The sequence below is a fragment of the Panthera pardus genome, unplaced genomic scaffold (genome assembly GCF_024362965.1).
Source record: "Panthera pardus isolate Hobbes unplaced genomic scaffold, ASM2436296v1 HiC_scaffold_16, whole genome shotgun sequence".
Lineage (NCBI taxonomy): Eukaryota > Metazoa > Chordata > Mammalia > Carnivora > Felidae > Panthera > Panthera pardus.
The window spans coordinates 84,340,630-84,362,498 of record NW_026526721.1 but is presented as its reverse complement, the minus strand read 5'-3'; the positions used below and the strand labels follow the sequence as shown (position 1 = coordinate 84,362,498).

The window sequence follows — 21,869 nt, the reverse complement described above, 5'->3', positions numbered from 1 at the left end:
CTCTAGGCTCTGAGCTCCCAGCACAGATCCTGTTGCCAGGCTCCAACTCATGAACCGCAAGAATCATGACCTGATTTGGGTGGGACGCTCAACCGACTGAATCACCCAGGCGCCCCTCCACTAATTTAAACTCTTAACAGTGGAAGACAAAGTTACCTTTTTCACCTGAGAGAGGGGTCATTTGTTTATATGCTAAGTTGACTCAGCCAGTATAAAGGGAAAGGTTGAAGATAAAGAAGATGGAACAAGTTTCCTGAGAAGTAGTGTTGATGAGATCTGGAGAAGGTGCTAGAAGGTACTCTTGAAGAAGAAAGCTCTCCTGTTGAGACAGGAGTTAAGAAGGGTGTTTGTATATGTGTTGTACAAAGAGTGCTACAAAGACTGTATATGTGTTGAGAAATGGGGAGCTGAGGGAGTTTCTATTTGATGGACTCCGTTTTCTTTGTACGCTAGGAGGCAAGTGTATCTGTACAGAAAGGAGTAGGGATAAGAAGAATTAGGCTGATAGCTGTGGAGAATGAAGATGGCTTGGAAGGGCTATGTAGAAAATGGGACACCCCTAAAAGGTGCAGTTGCCCAGATTATGTTGCATTTTGTTTATAATTGTAAGTGAAGGCTTGATGCTAGGACTCTGTTTACAGGGTATAGTGAAATTGAGAATTGGTGATTATTTGATTAATTTGATGAATGTTCCAAATTAGGAATACCAGGTCAGGGTATGTTTCCGACCTAAATTATACAACGCAGTTGTCTGCGATGATCAAATTAACCAGCTGATTGCCAAATCTCTATTTCTCTCTGTCCCCTGTGGACATAGCCTAAAGGACTAATAAGTGAACTGGACTCTGCCCCAATCTATTTTGGGATAATTGATGTCTTTGTACTTGCATCCCAGCAGCTTGGTATTAAACACTGAAGCTTTGTGGAGAATGTCAGTAGGCGATTTACTACCTCAAAAAGCAGCCTTTCTCTTAAAAAGCTTATCAATCAGAACTTTGGAGGGAATTTTCCAAGCTCCCTAAGGAAAATCATATTTTACTGCTATGGAAAAATATTTGATTCCATGTGTTTTGCTTCATAAAATGAATTTGTTTCAGATTCTGAATGCTTATTTGTGATTTTTATTTCTGCCTTCGTGAATCACTTCAAGCCAATTTCAGTTTTACATTTAAGTGGTTTTTGTTCTTAAAAATATTTATATTCACCGAAAGTTGCATTTGTTTTTTTTCACTCACTGAAAAGTATCAGTGATTTTAACCTCTTGATAAGGAAAATCAATTGCGGTGAAGAAACATTTCATTTCTTACTGTTTAAATATTTCTTTCCTAAATTGGTGGTTGATGTAATGCAGGTTATGAAATGCATGGAGCCGGTTACTAAGGTAATTTGGGCTCTGAAATCCATTTTGTGAAATAGCAATGTAATCTGAATATTTTAGGGATTGACCTCAGTGTTCAAATTTCCTTTGTATGTCCTCAAACGATGCTGCGACGAGTCATTCACTTATGCATGAAAACAAAAGTAACTGTAGTTGCTCCAACTTGGACTCTTCCCTCAGAGGCTCAGCCCACCTCCCCTTCTCCCGTGTATTCATCACCCCACAGGGCTGTTGTGGTGCGAGGTGCTGGACGAATAGGCCTGGTGTAACATTTCCCTCCTCTCAAAGATCTCCCAACCTGTTGAGGTTTGCTAGCAGACCAAACTTGAACAAAGAATAATTCTGTTTCAGTGTGAATATTGGGCTGATTAAAATGTGGCCATTTATGCTGAGAACAGCTTTGGGCATTAGAGATTTGTCATGTGCTCTTACCAATTGTAAAATGGATAAGTAAGCAAAAGTTCAAGATGGTAGAATTGTATCCTTTTGTGTCTGGATTTTTCTCTGTTCCTGGTCTAGGTCTCAGGATTGACAAGAATGACAAAGTGGGCTTGGCCTACTTATTTGTACAGTAGCTTGAAGGAAATGTGTGTAACTGAAGATATGTGGGAACACCTAGGCTTCCTCAGTTTTGACCTCCCACCTAGAGTGGGGGAAGCCTCCAGGTCTGAGGAGCCCAGAACCCACTTTTTCATTTGTTTTGTTTTTTGAGAAACTAGTAGAAGTGTATAGTTTTTATAGAAAATCCATGATTTCCTTTTTTTTTGTTTATTTATTTATTTTGAGAGAAAGAGAGCATGCAGGGGAGGGGCAGAGAGAGACAGAGAGAGTGAGAATTCCAAGCAAGTTCCGCACTGTCAGCACAGAGCCTGATGTGGGGCTCGAACTCATGAGTTGAGAGATCATGACCTGAGCCGAAACCAAGAGCTGGACGCTTAACCGACTGAGCCACCCAGGCTCTCTGGAAATCTATGATTTCTAAATATTGGTATCTCATATATACATGTTGGCCTGTTGTACCTGGGCCAGTTCAGCCTCAGGGTGTTGGTCTGTGACCTCTGACTAAATGGTTTCCAAGCTCTCATTTTCTAGGTAAAAAGCCAGACTTCACTAGTCTCCTTAGAGGTCAATGCTTATGAAACACAAGGTGGAACATGCTCCTTATCATTACTTAATCTGCTCAGCCTTTTTATGTTTTGAAGAATAAGAAGGGACCCGTACTTAAATAAAAAGGAAGGCATGACTAAAATGCATTACACTGTTTTATTTCAATTTTTTGGTTAAATTAAACTGAAAGAAAGCGTTTACTACATAGTCTATGGCATTATTTTTCAATGAACATATATTGTGATTTTTTAAATTTATTTTTTATTTTTTTAATATAATTTATTGTCAAGTTAGCTAATATACAGTGTATACCGTGTGCTCTCGGTTTTGGGAATAGATTCTTATGATTCATTGCTTAACTGCAACACCCAGTGCTTACCCCAACAAGTGCCCTCCTCAATGTCCATCACCCATTTTCCCCTGCCCCCCATAAACCCTCAGTTTGTTCTCTGTATTTAAGAGTCTCTGATGGGTTTGCCTCCTTCTCTGTTTGAAACTATTTTTTTTCCCCTTCTCTTGCCCCATGGTCTCTTGTTTCTCAAGTTTCTCAAGTTCCACATATGAGTAAAAACATATGATATCTGTCTTTCCCTGACTGACTAATTTCACTTAACATAATACCCTTCAGTTCCATCCACATTGTTGCAAATGGCAGGATTTCATTCTTTCTTACTGCCAAGTAGTTTTCCATTGCATATTTAAACCACATCTTCTTTATCCATTCATCAGTTGATGGACATTTGGGCTCTTTCCATGATTTGGCTATTGTTGAAAGCACTGCTATAAACATTGGGGTACAAGTGCCCCTATGAGTCAGCATTCCTGTGTCCTTTGGATAAATTCCTAGTAGTGCTATTGCTGGGTTGTAAGGTAGTTCTATTTTTAATTTTTTGAGGAACCTCCACACTGTTTTCCAGAGCAGCTGCACCAGTTTGCATTCTCACCAAGAGTGAAAAAGGGTTCCCATTTCTCTACATCCTCACCAACATCTGTTGTTTCTTAAGTTGTTAATTTTAGCCACTCTGATTGGTGTGAGGTGATATCTCATTGTGGTTTTGATTTGTATTTCCCTGATGATGAGTGATGTGGAGCATCTTTTCATGTGTCTGTTGGCCATCTGGATGTCTTCTTTGGAAAAGTGCCCATTCATGTCTTCTGCCCATTTCTTCACTGGATTATTTGTTTTTTGGGTGTTGAGTTTGGTAAGTTCTTTATAGATTTTGGATTCTAACCCTTTATCTGATATGTCATTTGCAAATATCTTTTCCCATTCTGTTGGTTGCCTTTTAGTTTTGTTGATTGTTTCCTTTGCAGTGCAGAAGATTTTTATCTTAATGAGGTCCCAATGGTTCATTTTTGCTTTTATTCCCTTGCCTTCAGAGATATGCCAAGTAAGAAGTTGCTGCAGCTGAGGCCAAAGAGGTTGTTGCCTGTTTTCTCCTCTAGGGTTTTGATGGTTTCCTGTATCACATTTAGGTTTTTCATTCATTTTGAGTTTATTTTTTTGTATGGTGTAAGAAAGTGGTCTAGTTTCATTCTTCTGTATGTTGCTGTCCAGTTTTCCTAGTACCATTGGCTAAAGAGACTGTCTTTTTTTCCACTGGATACTCTTTCCTGCTTGGTCAAACATTAGTTGGCCATACATTTGTGGGTCCAATTCTGGGTTCTCTGTTCTATTCCATTGGTCTATGTGTCTGATTTTGTGCCAATACTGTCTTGATGAGTATAGCTTTGTAGTAGAGGCTAACCTCCAAGATTGTGATGCTTCCCACTTTGGTTTTCTTTTTCAACATTACCTTGGCTATTTGGGGTCTTTTGTGGTTCCATATAAATTTTAAGATTGTTTGTTCTGGCTTTGAGAATAATGCCAGTGCAATTTTGATTGGGATTGCATTGACTGTGTAGATTGCTTTGGGTAGTATTGAAATTTTAACAATATTTTTTCTTCCAATCCATGAGCATGGAATATTTTTCCATTTCTTTGTACCTTCTTCAATTTCTTTCGTAAGTTTTCTTTACTTCTCAGCATACAAATCTTTTACATCTTTGCTTAGGTTTATTCCTAGGTGTTTTATGGATCTCGGTGCAATTGTAAATGGGATCGATTTCTTGATTTCTCTTTTTTTTTTTGCTTCATTATTGGTGTATAGAAATGCAACTGATTTCTGTACATTGATTTTGTATCCTGCGACTTTGCTGAATATCTGTATCAGTTCTAGCAGCTTTTTGGTGGAATCTTTTGGGTTTCCTATGTGGAGTATCATGTCATCTGAAAAAACTGAAAGTTTGACTTCTTTGCCACTTTGGATGCCTTTGATTTCAATATATTGTGATTTTTATTTGCTACTTTGCCTATTGTTTTAGTTAAAAAGAAAGGAAATAACTTATTTTGGGTAGTATCTATTTAAGGAATAGTTAACTAAGTAATGGTGAAACTTACAAAGTGGGGCCTTCATTTATCCTGGGAGGTATAACACTTGCCATAGGAGGGAATGGCTCTTTGATTTAGGTGTTGAGTAAAACGACCCTAACAGTAGGATCAAATCATGCTGGAATGGACTTTAATGTCACTGTCCTCTCTGAACCATTCAGTTCCATAACTGATCCTGTTAAGATCATAGCCTGTATTTGCTTCAGGTGGTGAATACCTTAGAATGCTTGTTTCTCTCTTTATGTTTGTGAAGTCGTATAAAGCAGTTGAAGTTCATGCAACAAACTTCCACTTATATTAGAATGATGCAAGATTAGATGTGCTGGTGAATGAAATCTGCTTTACTGACTTTGATTTATTTATGAAATAAACATTTATTGAGAACCTACTATTGTATTGAGATTCAAGATCACCAAAATAACTGACAGTTGTGCAATTTATAGCACATATATGATAATTAAAATTATATTTTCTCTCCTCTGCCCTCTTGCTGATAGCAAACTATGTGTCTCAGGTGCATGATTTGGGAATAAGAGAGATAGGAAAAGCGCTTTGTGGGAAGCTCTTCTTTCCTTGTCTAAGCCTGCTGAAGTCTCTTAAATAGTCTTCCACTGCCAGTTGGAGACTCATTTATAGTCTTGCAAGGGTGTCCTGAGAAACTCTTCATGACAAGTTTGAGGAGCATCACTGCAAGGTGTCAGATGAGCTCATTCTGGGTGCAGAAATTTATATAACATTAATATCAGTGAAAAGAAAACCAGTGAATACATTCTTATCATTAAGGTTAAAAAATCTAAATGTTTTGTTAATTGAATTCAGAGTATTTGCCTAGAGTGCTATGTGCTTTTTGATTTTCCCGTTAGCACTTCAGTGGTGAATACAGAAGACAAAATTAGTACAGATCAAGTAACCTGGAAAAGAAAAAAGAGACAGCACTAGATACAGAAGTAGACAAGAGGAGGAGAAAACTCAGGCCTTGGCAAAAGCCACATTACCGAACGGTAAGTCTTGCCCATGACACTCTGTGTTACAATAGTGAACTCTTACATGGCACGTAGTAGATTCCAGGAAGTTATACAACTTTATATATGTTATGGGTGGATGCATAAAGAAAGGTACACAGGTAGATAGATAGATGAGAATTTAAGTTAGTTTTACAAGGGTTTTTTTTCATTTTTTTCCCAATAAAGTCCATTTAGAGATGAGTTAAAGACCTCACTCAGGTGTCATTGAGAAGAGAAATCTCAGTTCTCAAGCATCTGTGGACATTCAGTCACTAAGCATGTGCCTAGAAGGAGTTAACCAGTTAACCATCTTTCAGGATTGAACTGCCAAATTTCACCTGATTCAAAACCATTGGCCATTAAAACTGTTCAGAAATGATTAATCTTTTCTCTACCGTAAAACACATGAATGTCTTGCATTGTCAAGGTCTGTCAATATGAATGGAAATCATCATAGTGCTGTACTATAACAAATAGTCATTTGAGTTTTTAGACATTTGATATCAAGGAAATGGTTTTTCAGCGTCCATTATTGGTTATGCAAGATGTGTGTGTATGCGTATGTGTGTCCCTGTATATGTACGTGTGTATACATTAACATGTATACTCATGCATATGCCCATGTGTGCACGTTTACATGTAGCTGATGACTTGACCAAAGAGATAAAGATGAGAAAACTGTTGTAGGGTCTTAAAATCAATCAAAACTTACTGTTGCCTTGTAGACAGAGCACTGACAAGAAAGCTGGAATTTCTTATGCCTAAGGTACCTAAAACAGGAAGAGGGAGGCAGCCTACATGTGGGGATCAAAAGGTTCTAGGTGGGGTGGAAGGAGAATGCAGAGACCCAAAGCTAAGCAAGGTGTGACACATTAGGTATAACAGTGAATGACGAGGGGAGAGCAGCAGGGCTTGCCAAAGGCTGTGAAAGGTGGGAGAATGACATTGGGCAAAGAGGGAAATAGAGGTGATTGACCAGCATGACCTTCTCGTACATGAGATTTGTTTTGTGTTCCTGGCTCTTTTCTCATTCTTTTCTTGGTCCTGTTAGGGCTTGACTTGGTAGATACTGGCCCAGGTGATTCTGAGAACTCTGATGTACATATTTTAAAACCAAACATTATGAGGGAGATAACTTTATTAAGTAGACATTAACTACACATCGAATTGGGTTTTTGGACCATATTTTGATGTGTAGTCCCCTTTTCCCTCTTTTCCTCTTTGTGCTCACACGAGATTACACAGTTACAGACTGTATTTTTTTAAAAAAAGAGCTTTAAATAAATTCTTCCAGATGCTAAAGCCTCGATGCTTCAAACAAAAAATACAAGTATACCAGGAAAATTCATACATTAATTCATTGGTTCAATAAATATTTTCTTAGACTTTGCGCTAAACCCAAGGGACATGGCTGTGAAGAAGTCAAGGGGCCTGTCCTCCTAGGGTTTACAATCCGGTGGGGGAGGGTGAACTTTCTATTTCTATTCTTTCCCAGGTCCTATCACACACATTATTTGAATCAGTCTTGCCTGTTTCACGCATCCAGTATGGGAAATTCAGAAATTCATTTGGGAGTAGCAGTATTAGAATTTGAATTTGTCTCTGCATCCAGTCAATCATAGAATTCCCAAATGTAGTGTCTCTTTTTGACAATGGGATAGGCTTTCAGGACCAGATGTCAGTGTTGATAAGCCTATAGGCAGTGACTCAAGACAGTGTCCTTCATATTTATGGGGGAACATAAATGTTACTTTATTCCCCCTTCTTTAGCGCACTCGACTGAATGAGGGGATGCTTTAATAGCTAAAACAAAATTGTTTCCATACTTACCTCAGCTCTCATAAAAAGTTTGGGTCATTTTTATCAAACAACTATATTTCTTAATAATGTAAGTGAAGTATAGAAAATTTAGTTTTGAAGCAGGATAAGAAAGAAGTATAATGCAGTTTTTGAAATCAAAGGAGATTTTCTTGTTTCTGTCTCTCGACCACGGCTCTCAACCCAAGTGTCTTGAAGGAACACATGATCAGCTTTGTATGAATTAGTGAAGGAACATTTCCATCTCCACTTAGTTCAAAATCTACATGTAATTATTAATAATGATTTATAATTCTAAAGAAAATTTTTCTAATAGTTCAAGGTACTTTTAAAAGACAGGCAACTTTCCAAAACCTGGGGAACCCCGGAACCTCTTACTAGAAAGGATTATAGTTTAAGAGACCAACCTGCCTTACCCTAGTTGATCCATGTTTTCTCTTTATGTCCATGCCTGATTTTTAAGGCACAATAGATCTTCAAGGTCTCTAAACACAGCATACATTTATGATGATTCCTTCATCATAATTTGGGCCATATGACCCTTCTGCACCCATTGAGCTAATAGTTAACTGATCATTTGGCTTAAGAATTTCATTTAAAATAGTTCTGGGGTGCCTGAGTGGCTCTGGTTAAGTGTTAAGTGTTCGACTCTTGGTTTTGGCTCAGGTCATAAGCCCACAGTTTTGTGAGTTGTAACCCCACATTGGGCTGCACACTGACAGTGTGGAGCCTGCTTGACATTCTCTCTCTCTCTCTCTCTCTCTCTCTCTCCCTCTCTCTGCCCCTTCCCCACTCGCTCTGTCTCTGTCTCTCTCAAAATAAATAAATAAACTTAAAAAATTTTAAAATAGTTCTGAAGATAAAAGGAATAGAAGGAGATGTTACTTGGCCCTTTTTGTCAGATATCCTCCATTTATTTTAGAAGTGCTTTTTCAAGGAATGGCACCAGGAGTGTGGCCATGAAAATGTATACAAGCATTGGCTGGTGGAACACTGAGGGGTTGAGGGAGGCAGGCTCTGACTCTGTGTCCTGCTTCTGCTACAACCTGGTCAGGCAGCCTTGGGCATACTTAACATCCCTCTTTCCTAGCAACTCATTTTGTTTGTCTTGACAATGTAGGCTTATGAAATGGGGTCCATCTACGGCTGTTAGTGTTTCAAGGATTGGGTTTTGGGGGATGGGTGTCTGTAAATCCCCATAAATAGCATGCATAATTCTGTTTTTGGACATTATTTTTTTCCCCCTGGGTCCATAACTTTATTCAGAGTCTCCAAAGGCTCTGAGATCCTTAAAAGAACATTTAGAGGATCACTCAAATCTTTTCAGTAGGAACATTCTATGGCCATTGGCTGTCTGTGTTCATGTGTGTGCACATTTTCTTCTAGACTATAAAAATGTGTTTGGCCTATTTGAAGGAAAGATTCTGATGAGGATATGGCTTAGAAATCCTTCTAGAAGGCCAAAAGCTCTGATGCTGAGACATGGCTGGAAATCCCAGTTCCATCATACATAGCATATATAGGTATATATATACACGTGTATAGGTATATAAATATATATACACGTGTATATACTCATATATGTAAAAGTACTACATATATTGCATTAAAGGCAGCTCTGATCAAGTTTTCCAAAGTGGTTGCTTAGAATGTCAGTGTCAGACCTGACAAAGCTTTAACAACTTCAGCCTCAGTATTAAGCCAGTATGTATTTAAAAATCTTTCCTAATAACAATTTGTTTTAGATATGTCTCTTATAAGTAGCATATAGCTGTTTTTCCCCCCAACTTGACAACCTCTGTGTTTTCACTGATTAATTACATTTATAACTTATTTAATTATATTTATTTATTTAATTACATTAATTGCATTCATTTAATTGCATTTATTTAAATTTATTTTTATTACTTGTATATCCTATTTACTATGCTTTGTATGCTTTTTTCTAATTTCTTATTTCTTGCCCTCCTTTGAGTCGACTACATTTTTAAAATTCTTCTTACCTGGGTTAAAAGTTTTAGAATCTATTTCTAGAGTTTTAGTCACTACTCCTAAAATTTTAACACCCAATTTATATGCTTTTAGTTTACCTTTGGCATTCTACTTCTTCCATTTGTATTTCTTTTTATTTCAGTAGTTCTTTCAGATTTCTTTAGCATTTTTTTCAGTGATGATTTTTGCATATTATGACCTCTCTAATGCTTATTTGTCTTTCACTTTTGAATGACAGTTTTGTTGGTTATAGAATTCTAGGTTGACAGAATTTTCTTTCAACACTTTGAAGATACTATTCAATGATTTTCTTTTGCTACTGATGAGCAGTCCAGATAGTGCTAAGTAGCTAAGATGTCTATTTTCCCTGATTGTTTTTGATATTTGATATTTTTCTTTGACACTCTACAGTTTCACTCTGAAATGTTCTGGGTGCGAATTTGATTACATGTATATTGATATTGATATTTATTTATTTTTAACTAATTTACTTAGTTTTAAGTAGACTCCATGCCCAACATGGAGCTTGAACTCACAACCCCGATATTAAGAGTTGCATGCTCTACTGATTAAGCCAGTCAGATGCCCCTATGTATTTATATTTTCAGTAAAGTGCTATGCTGTGTTAACTGTCTTGACATCTCCCCCAAACAATAAGTATTGATACAGAACATCTTCCCATGTCTATAAATATTTGTCTACTCTGTCAATTTCAATTATTGCATTTCTGGGGCCCGTGGGTGACTTGGTCGGCTAAGCATCTGACTTTGACTCAGATCATGATCTCACAGTTCATGAGTTTGAGCCCCACATCAGGCTTTGCACTGTCAGTGCAGAACCTGTTTGGGATTCTCTTTCTTTCTCCTTCCCCACTTGTGCTCTCTCTCTCTCAGAATAAAGAAATAAACTTAGAAAAAAGTTAAATTATTGCATTTCTGTATAGTTTGAGATTAAAGTATTTAATCTCATTTTTTATTTGCATAAAATCATACATACACATATGCCAGAAAAAGAGGTCATAATGTCTATGTAAGTATTGGACACTCCTGACGTGCTGAGTAGCTTACCCATGCACTGAAGCCACTCAGGCTGTGTTAAGGACTGCAGACTGTATGCATCTCCTCCCAACTCTACATTTAGTAATATCACTTTGGTCACAGTGGGAATATTTACACTATGAAAATCGACTAATGCTGCAAATCAGAGATTTTTTTTTTCTGGAGAATTTTTTCTTTTTTTTAAGTTTACTTATTTTGAGAGCGAGAGAGAGAGAGTGCACATGCATGAGTGGGGGAGGGGTAGAGAGAGAGAGAGAGAAAGAGAGAGAGAGAGAGAGAGAGAGAGAGAGAATCCCAATCAGGCTCTGTGCTGTCAGTGCACAAGTCCCGACATGGAACTTGATCCCGTGAACTGTAGGATCATGACCTGAGCCAAAACCAAGAGTCAGAGGCTTAACAGACTGAGCCACCCAGGTGCCCCCTGGCACATTAGTTCTTAAACTTTCACCAACACACCACTAGTGATCTTCCTTCTGGTAGAAACTTGTTACCTTTTGCCAGCATCCATCATACCCATCTTCTGTAAGCTCAGCCTTGCTGAGATCCAGAAACACTCATGACTTCTGCAAGAAGTCTGTTGGTAGTCTCAAAGTCTACTCACTAGTGGGCCATAAAATCATTCATTCATCTGTTAGTACATTTGTTTAATGAATATTTTTGAAGGCCTAATATGGACCAAGGAGCACGGTGGGCAGGAAGAACACAGATGACCAAGAACAGGACACCTAACAAGTCAAAAGTCAGTTTTAATCTCCAGTGTACCTTCTCTCTACCACTTGGCATGATCATTCGTTGGGCTGTATTCCTAAGGCCCAATGTACCTCAGCCTAATCTTCCTGCATTATGACATCCATGTCAACTAAATGGGGGCGAAGATGTGGCCAGAAGTATGGCATGGGTTGGTTGCTTTTGTTTATAAGCATGAACTTCTCTTAGCAAATACTGCTCTAGCCTTCCAGAATAAAGAGTAGCAGAACCCACTGTTTATCTATAAGCTCTTATAACCTCATCAGGCGTCTCTAAGTAAACAATTTTAATTAAGTTTTCACCTATAGAATTATACATTTTGAAATAAATTTTAGAGGTTTAGGAATTGATTCCTACTTACCGTAATACCAAGAAGACTACTTAAAAATTTAAATTCTTGAGACATCAAGTACTCTTTCAAAGTTATATTTTGATGAGTTCAGGATAAATTAATAAAAAACAGATGAATGAAGTTATTCTGGAGTTCACATGGGCTTAAAAATTAAGCTAGATATATTGACAAAATATGTTGTGGCTTTTGCCAACTTTCCAGATTTTTTAAGAAGTTTGAAACATTTTGTTGAGCTGAAAATGTGACTGAAACTACTAATGGACTATTTAACCAGCATAGTGTCTGTTATTTAGCCAGCATAGTGTCTGTTAAAACAATATTGAATTTTTAATTGAATTGATTATTCCACTTTTATGAAGGCATGATAAAGTTAGTATCTTAGTTTACTAAATTAAAAACAAAAGGAATTATATGTTTCATAGATTAGTTATAGGTGTCTCATAATTAATGTGTTAGTAACATGAAAACATCAAAACTAAGATCCAAGTTTAGTTATTTATGAGGCCTTGTAAGCTCTTCAAAATATTAAGCCGTTATGTAAATGATTGCATAAATTAAGAAAACATGAAAATTCCGAGATATATGTTACAATATTTCCTAAACATTCATAAACCTGTGAAGCAAATCTATCTTTCACATTCAAAGTGGTTTGAGACAAAAACACAAAAAATCTTGTTCAAAAATCATGAAGAAGTCATTCAAAATATTAGGAGAGGTGTCAGAAGAGAAAAATGTGATTGCCCAGAGAGTTTTTCAGTGAGCTCAAATGGTAAGGAGCCATGGAAGAACGGCCGAATAAATGAGGATTAATGCAAAAGGGGCACAGTTTTGTTTAGAGGCTAAAAGAAGGGTTAGTTTTAAAATGCATTAAGCCTCATGAAACACTGAAGACCTCAAAAAGGACATTGAAAGCAAGAAGAAAAAGATGTCTAGCTTGGGAATGACAGACTACCGGTGACCCTTGAACAGCATGGGTTTGAACTGCATGGCCCACTTATACACAGATTGTTTTATAGTACAGTACTATAAATATATTTTATCTTCCTCATGGTTTTCTTACTAACATGTCTTCTCTAGCTTGTGTTATTGTAAGAATACAGTATATAATACACATAACATACAAAATATGTGTTAATCGACTCTTTATGTTATTGGTAAGGTTTCTGGCTGACAGTAGCCTATTAGTAGTTAAGGGAGTCAAATGTTATATGTGGATTTTTGACTGTGGGGGGGAGGGGTTGGGAGATGGTGTTGGCCTCCCTAACCCTTACATTGTTAAAAGTTCAACTGTAATATTAATAGAAGGTGGAAAGAAGACAGATAAAATAAACGCTTTTCTTCCTTATTAAAGAATATAGTATTCAGATTCAAAAATGTAGGGTAAATATTCTAGACAAAACACATGACTTAGGATAGGATAAAAAGTTTAAACAAGTCCATGCCTTTAAGTAGATTTGTGCCTCAATTTTTGAGTGATAATATGCAGGATGATCACTAGGTCTACAGATGTGACTACCAATCCATTCTGACAGAACTTAAGGAGATGTTGCCAGGAGTGGGGCCAGGAGACAAGAAATGGAGCACATGCTGTTGCTGTTAACGAAAGGAGAAACTGTTGAGCTACGAACTTATAATGCTGATCCTGGGCAAGAATTGAAAAAAATTAGAAATCTAATGATTTCTAAGCACCTAATGGAAAAGCTGAGTTATTAGTTGTCAGAACCAAATACAGAAGAACCAAATACATTGACAAGCTGTTACCTTATTCTCTGCAAGATGATACAGTCTGTCATTAAAAACCTGGATGGCAGAAAAGTTGGTTGGATTAACAGCATGTCTCTGTGATTATGGAGAGAGATTCTTTAGAAGACGAAAGGGTCTTAACCTTGATCCTGTTCTGTTCAGTGTCTATTAATGACTTAAATGAGGGCATATATAATATTCATCACATTTGCAGAGAAGTCCAGATTGGTAGGGAAACAGATGACAAGTGTAAAAAGATAACCAATTCCTGGGACTATGGGTTTAAATTAACATGATGAAAATTAACAAAGAGTACTATAAAGTTATGGGTTTAGGTTAAAAAAAGAAAAAATCAAAGCCTAAAGGAGGGGTTGGGAGTTGGGCATGGCAACAGTTCGTGGGAAATGTGGATGGACCATCTCAGTTACTCTGTTTCCTTTTGAAAAGTCAAGTCACCCCATGTTACAATGGTCAGAAAGAACATTTTGATTAGAGTGTTCACTTTGGAGGAGGAAAGTAGTAAGGATGGGGATGATTCTTGTAGTTAACTAAAACTGGCGGCTGGTTGAATGAATGGTTGGACCTACATCCAACAGGCCAACTTACCTGTGAAAGTGTGGAACAGGCAAAGGATTTTGAACAAGTAATGTTCTGGAACAATTCCTGAACTAGACTGTTGGGTGCCTCTGTGTTTTTGAAGAAGTCCCATAACTTTTGTTAGCCTCAGTTTCCTTGGCTGAAAAGTGAAGATAAAAATACCTGCTTTGAAGAGTTGCCATGAGGATTATTGACGTGTAAGAGACCTCTCTCAGGGTCTGCCAGGTGTGTGCTTGGGAAATAATAGCTATTAGTATAATAATGACCATTTCACTGGTTCTGGGCCATAGAATCATGTGTGGACTTCACAGATTAGGATGCCCTCATAGTTCACTGGTCCCCAGGAATAGGGTACATATAAACAAGATTAAGAAGAGTATGAGGACACCATCTTTATGAAGACTGCACTCGGGATCAGATTTTTAAATTTTGATGAAAGTGGTCTCTATTGGAAGCAAATGTTATTTGATACATATATCGTAAAGGAAGAGGACACCCAAACTCTGAGGTTTAAGGCTGCAGATGATGGAGACTGATTTGAGACTAGGTGCTAATGCTAATAGAGATTTAACTGCTAAGGATTTTTAAAGGACCATTAATGTTTTTATTAGTGCTCTGATACAAAGCTCTACAGTTTTTGAGGGGTCTGCCTAACCTTATTTCCCGCATAAAGTCTGTTATTTATTTATTTATTTTTTAAATTAAATTTTTTTCTTTTTTTTGAGAGACAGAGAGACAGCACGAGCAGGGGAGGATCAGAGAGAGAGAGGGAGACACAGAATCTGAAGCAGGCTCCAGGCTCTGAGCTGTCAGCACAGAGCCCGATGCGGTGCTCGAACTCACAAACGGTGAGATCATGACCTGAGCCAAAGTTGGACGCTTAACTGACTGAGCCACCCAGACGCCCCAAGTCTGTTATTTTTCACGTGCAATTTTGCAGAAAACAAAGTTTTCTTCAATTACACATACATTGTACTATAACAGAAATGCTGTAGATGGAACATAGGAATGTAAGTGAAACCTGATATTTACCTGATACCTCACACAGAAAGTAGTGAGAGAGAACCTTGGTTTAAAGCTTTGAGTAACTGGGTTCTAATCTGAGCTCTTCTCCCGTTGGCTGTGTGTCATGGGCTGACTTGTGTATCCTGAAATTATAGTACTATCCCCAGTACCTCAGAATGTGACTGAATTTGGAGATAAGGCCTTTAAAGAGATATTTAAAGTTAAATTAGGTCGTTAGGGTGGTCCCCAATCCAATGTGACTGATGTCTTTAGAAGAAGAGATTAGCACACCTATAGGCTCAGAGGGAAGACCACGTGGAGACACAAGGAGAGGAAGGCAATCTAGAAGCCAAGGAGAGAGGCCTCAGAAGAAACCAGCCCCTCCAGCAACTTGATCTCAGACTTTAGCTTCCAGAGCTGTGAAAAAATACATTTGTGTTGTTTAGCCAACCAGCCCATGGTACTTTGTGATGGTGGCCCTAACAAACTAATGTACGGTGTAACTCTGTAAATTTAACCTCTTCGAATTTCATTTCCTCATTTTTGAAATGTAGATTATGACATAAAAATTGGTGGCATTTTATTTTATTTTTTTAGGTTTATTTATTTATTTTGAAAGGGAGAGAGAGCATGAGCAGGGAAGGGGCAGAGAGATAGGGAGAGAGGGAAAATCCCAAGCAGACTCCACACTGCCAGCGCAGAGCCCTACTCAGGGCTCAAACTCATAAAATCATGAGATCATGACCTGAGCTGAAATCAGGAGTCAGACGTTTAGCCGACTGAGTCACCCAGGCGCCCCTAAAATGGGTGGTACTTTAAAATAAACAAATAAAATAACCTATTTCATATGGGAGGAGGGAGGGGAGATGAGCAAAAAATAGTACTGAATCATGGTGGCTTTTATATTTTATTTCCCTAAATGTCTGAGAGGGAAAATATATGTATATCTTGACTTGAAAAGACCAAAAATGCTGTGTTAAAACTAACTAAATAAGTGAATGGTAATCATTTATAGGAAAAATTCCCAGTAGTGTGATGCCATCAATTAGAGAGTACTCCAAGGGAATTTCAATTATAATTTGATCCCCTCACCCCCCCCCCAAATTTCAATTTGCATAAATCAGCTCTTCAGAAACACACCTATTGCATAAATCAGGACACACCCGCACTTGTTAAATACTCGAGGTTTGATTTATTCAAAGATTTCAAATGCTAAGAGCGGTCTAGGCCTGCCATTATTGTGATGCATGCATCGGCTGCAGTTGATAATCAGAGCTGTGTTGGGCATTCCACTTTGCACCTCCTAGGGCACCAATTTTCAGCGACTGTTAGAACCCAATAGAAAAATCTCACCTAAGATTCATCTGTGAGCTAAATTACAGGGAAGCCATTATCATTCATTTTACATGCACTATTGTTCTGGGGTGTCAGCCGAGCACCTCTAGATCAGAGGGAAGAATTTTGCTAGCTTTGAGAATCCTGAGAGTTGAAATGGTCAACCGAGGTATTTCTTTGTTCTTCTGATCAAAAAATCTTAATTGAACCAAAAGGGTAAATTGAATCCCCACTAGATGCCTCGCCCTGGATGCCTGAGTTCTGGAGTGGGGATGGAGGAGTAGATATTTAAAATCTGGTTGGAAGAGACCAAACAAATACCAAACAATTAGAAATCAATGAAATGTTAAGTTATATGGAATTAACTGAAAAGGGATTTCAGAGAAGGGCAAGAACAGTGTAAACTTGAGGAAGTGGATGAGGCTGAGGGAGGAGGAAGAATTTGGATATGGAAATTTGAAGTAGAGGATACATTGGAGGTTATTTTGGGGGGGGGTGCAATTTGAGGGGAAGGTTGTAAGCATGTGTTGCGTGTATGTGATCAGGCACTGCTTTCTGCAGGGAGTGGTGAGGGAGCATGAGCAAAGGCATGTAAGTGAGGAACCTAGATTCCGTGCATAATGAACAAAGAAAAATCTGGCTGTGAGAAAAAGATGTGCAGTTCCATCCCATTTATTGCCAGGATTAAGAATGTGTTCTTTCTAAATCCTGAGAATAACCTACAATATTAAGCATTACCAGCCTCATTTTGCAGATAAAGGAACTGAGTCTTAGAGAAATTAAGTGACTTGCCTTCAGTCACACGTATTAAATGCACAGCCTCCAAAGTCTCCCAGAGGTTGTCTAGGCGTAGTGGAGCGTATGTAGGTCCGAGTGGGAATCACAAATGAATGGATGCTGCTGGTCCCCACGGTAGCATCCACTTTGCCAGCTGCATCCCTCAGCTGCATTCATTCCCCGGGAGGATACAGCCCTCGAGACCTTGGCTAATGACCATTATGCATGGGGTACAAAAGGCCGGCCCCTTTGTTCAAGCTGGAAACCACTTTGTGATGTGCTTTGTGCTCCAGAGCTTTTTCATGGGCTCCGACTGAAGCTCATCTGAAGCTGAGATCACATTCTTGCGTTCTTCTCCTCCCTCCTCTCCATACACTCTGTATTTCATCCTTTACTCCCTTTCTGCCGAGAGCACTCCCCTGATATATCAAACCTTACTAAGACACAATCATTCAGCAGATAGGTCTCAAATCGTGTTTGGGATGCGCAGTGTTATCACTGCTGCAAGTGCTAACACTATGTTGTGCAACCATCACCTGTCCGGCAGCCTGTGCTGAGCAAGCAGTGGGAGTGGTGATGGTGACCTCCACCTTCAGCCAGCATGTATATGTTAAGCACTGTACCTGCATCTTTGCACCTAAAGCTTATGACTAACCCTCCAAGTTAGGTTCTGTGATAATGCCTGTATTCATATATATTCATAGATGAGGAAAATCTGGTCCACAGAGTATATGTATGTATGTATGTATGTTACCTGTTTGTGATCGCACAGCTTGTAAGTTGCACAGTCAGGATTCTAACACACTTGTGTTTAAAGTCAAAGTTAGCTCCAAAAACTAGTTTGTGCATACTGGCACATGTACCTTACTAAATGTGTAATTGACTGAAATGCTTAGGAACCATGGCTCAGCACAGACAGGGCAGCACGTAGTTCCACTCTGTGTTGAAGGGAGCACCAAGTTATAATGGTGGGTCCAATCTAATCCCTGAAATGTGTCACTATAAATACAAAATGATTTGAAGTCTACAGAGCATAACAGAAGATGGCAAAGTGGGCAGAGGAGTATGAAGTAGTCAGGAGATACAGTGACCACATAACTGATTGTTCAAATTGGAACACTATTGAGGATGGTAGGAGAGGCCATTAGTAATTACACGAGGATAACAAGTGTAAGCCAAGACTGTAGCAAATGAGGATGTATGATCACCGCAGTAATAAGAGGCAACAGGAAGCTATAGTAGGTTCTTGAGCAGGGGCGTGAAAGAATTCTTCTGTCACTGGTACGCAACATGATGAAGAAGAAGCCTTGGAGGTGAGAGAACAGCAGATAGTAGATTGTTCTAGCGCTACAGTGTGTGATGTGTCTGGGTTTCTGTCCTGGCTTCTCGTTTTTTCTCTAGTTCATTGTTACGAAAATAGTCATCCTTTCTGGACCGCAGCATGCTTGGCAGAAGCTCTCAGCCAATTGTCTCCAGGTGATCAGAACTCTGTCCAGGTACTTCTGACCATTGGATCTAACCAGTGGACTCTGCCTTAGAACCAAAATATCCTGGCTCTGTTCCCTGGAACATTGCATCCCCATGGGGTGTCCCAGGCCCTGCAGGGCCTTGTAATTGTCCCCATGGACACTTTTGCATGAACATGAAGGGGAGGATGTGTGAGGATGCACACCTGCCATGAGACACTCAGGGTTTCTGCCTGGACAGATTTGTCCTAAAGGTCATTTCCCTCTGGGCTAAAGCAAGAAAGTAAATGGAAAAGGTTTGTATGAAAGGTCTAGGGTTTTTGGCTTTATGTTCCTCAGAGTTTACAGCAATCCTGGGTTAAATGATGAGGCCTCCTACCCTCATGTAGGTCCTTATTGCTGTCTTTTTGCCTGGGGTTTTAAATCCATTGCGTTACCTTTACAGAGTTAAGATTAAGGTCAATAGTTCTAATCATGTGGGTTTCAGAGGGGGAAAATTAATAGAGGACCTGTTATTATCGATGGAGAACTCCTTTGTAAAAAGGTAGACTATGGACTTGCAGCATTAAAGAGAGAGAGAGAGAGAAAGAATGTATCTCCAGCAAATCTCCAGGGTCTGAAGAGATCCAAGGAAAAAAAAATTAAACATGTAGCCTGTGTCATTTGGAATTGAAACACAGGGTTTTTCATGAAGCAGCATTCTGTGCCCTGGACCTTGGGAAAATACTGTCTCTTGGTCTGCTTTCAAGGAGAATAAAAGAAACAAGGAAACTGAGGAATAAATGAAGCAAATTTAGGGAAGAGCCCTTGAGGTGTGAACGTGGGAGTTTGCCTCTGAATGCAAGTTGATGGTCCAGGTATAAAGAACTTGAGCTTGCGAGATGGGCGTAGAGTGTATTCGTGTGATTTACAACGTAGTGAAATGCACCCAAAGCTTGGAATCCTACAGATGAGGGTTCAAATCCTAGAAATATCATTTAATGATCTTGGGACTTTGGATAAGATCCCTAACCTCTAAGCTCTATATTCTGTAGCTACAAACTGTCCGGGGAAAACAGCGCCCCCGAGGTCATCAGGCCATGTAAATGAAGTGCTGTTTGTCACGTCTGGAGTGTGGAGCCTGGTGCTCAGTGAAGGGCAGCTTTTGCTCAAACAAGGCACTCATGGGCTGATTTCTGCCTCCTCTATGCTCCTGTACTACTCTGTACAGCCCACTCTTTTTTGTTTTTTAATTTTTTAATGTTTATTTATTTTTGAGAGAGAGAGAGGGAATGGGAGAGGGGCAGAGAGAGATAGAGAGAGACACAGAATCCAAAGCAGGCTCCAGGCTCTGAGCTGTCAGCATAGAGGTGGACATGGGGCTCGAACTCACAAACCGTGGGATGGTGACCTGGGCCAGAGTCAGGCATTTAACTGACTGAGCCACCCAGGTGCCCCTGCACAACCCACTGTTAAGGCACGTATCATACCATCTTATACTAGTTGTCTTGTGCCTCCTCCATCATATCACTCGTTTCTCCTTGTATTCCAGAGCCTGGCATACAGGTGCTCAGAACATATTACATATATATATATATATATATATATATATATATATATATATATATAAAATATATTATATATAATAATACATGTAGATTAATATATACATATGTACATATATAATACTTATATATGCATCTGTATATACATATAAAATATATATACATATATGTTTTAATAATAGCTTCAAGGCAATATTCTCTTTAAATCTTGAATCAATAAAGTTTTCGTTCCTTTTTTAAAGAAGAGGCTATCTAAAAGTAGAATTGCATTTACACGTGTTTTTTTGTTCTTTTTTTTTTTTTAAGATGTACACTTCCAACGCCATTTCCCCATAAAAAACAGGAGAAACTCACAGAGCTTCTTTTTGTCTGGGGTCCCTGTGAGGATTAAATGACTCAGGGTCTGTGAAGGGCTCGGCACAGGCCTAGTTCTGAGCAGGTGCTCAGTAAGCACTTGTGGTCATTTATGTTCAACTAGCTGTGTATTTGCTATTATAGAGAATAGCATTTGAGGTCGCTTGATTTATAATTTTTGTTTTTTAGAAGATACATTTATGTTAAGAAACCTAATAACATGCTCACTACTGATTATTTGGAAAATACGGGCAATACTGATTCCTCAGCTTACTGAAGGGCTTCTTTTTTGAGGCTCTCGTGGAGTTGGGTGAGCAACACTCATCTTAGAAGACATGAGAGAATCGGAGGCCAGAACTGGGATCCCCAGACAGACCTGTAGACGTAGAAGCCCTCTGGCCCAGGGCCTTGGTCTGGGCTTGGAGCACATTTTCTGCTGGGATTCCTGAATGGCTTTGGAGAACATTATCAGTGAGGGGCCCAGCTACATGACGTCTTTCAATCCAGTCTGTGTTTCCGAAGCTGTCTTAATGGAACCCGAGTGTTGCTCTGGAACCTCTGGCACGGGCCTGATTGTCTTGCCGCTGCTAGAGTCCGCATCTGCACTCAGACTGCCTGGGTTGCCATCCGGCCGTCTGCTGCCTGACCCCTGGTTCGGGCGAGGTTAGTCGAATGTTGATTTGTAAAAGTCTGTAGGGTTAATTAGGCTATGCCCACATTTATGACCACTGTGTTATCTCATCAGCTGTTTTAAACACATTCTCTCATTTTAAACCACTCAACCAAATGGAGACCCTGCCCTCTCTCCCACTCATCAAACTGACCCTTTAGTAGCAGAACCAGTGACTGCATAGGAAATGGCCCATTTGGCTGTGTGGCTGCAACAAACCCTCACTGTCTTCTCATTCTTTCCACAAGTGAAGAGCATTACCAAGGATAGGACAACAATTACATTCTCTCAATTCAATCTCAGAAGGAGCTTCCAGGGGTGCCCGGGTGGCTCCATCGGTTGAGCACCCAACTTTAGCTCAAGTCATGATCTCATGGTTCATGGGTTTGAACCCCACATCCGGCTCTGTGCTGACAGCTCAGAGCCTGGAGCCTGCTTTGGATTCTGTGTCTCCCTCTCTCTCTGCCCCTCCCCTGCTTTCACTCTCTCTC

At 39.2% G+C, this 21,869-nt stretch overlaps 1 long non-coding RNA gene across 1 annotated transcript in view; it reads left to right on the top strand.

Annotated features, from left to right (window-relative positions):
- Positions 1-5,730: 5,730 nt before the first annotated feature.
- The window catches only part of LOC109275192 (uncharacterized), a 41,444-nt gene continuing 25,305 nt past the window's right edge, over positions 5,731-21,869 (top strand). Inside the window, exon 1 of the long non-coding RNA XR_002084002.2 lies at positions 5,731-5,917. This is a non-coding gene — a long non-coding RNA (uncharacterized LOC109275192). The remainder of the gene's footprint in view (positions 5,918-21,869) is intronic.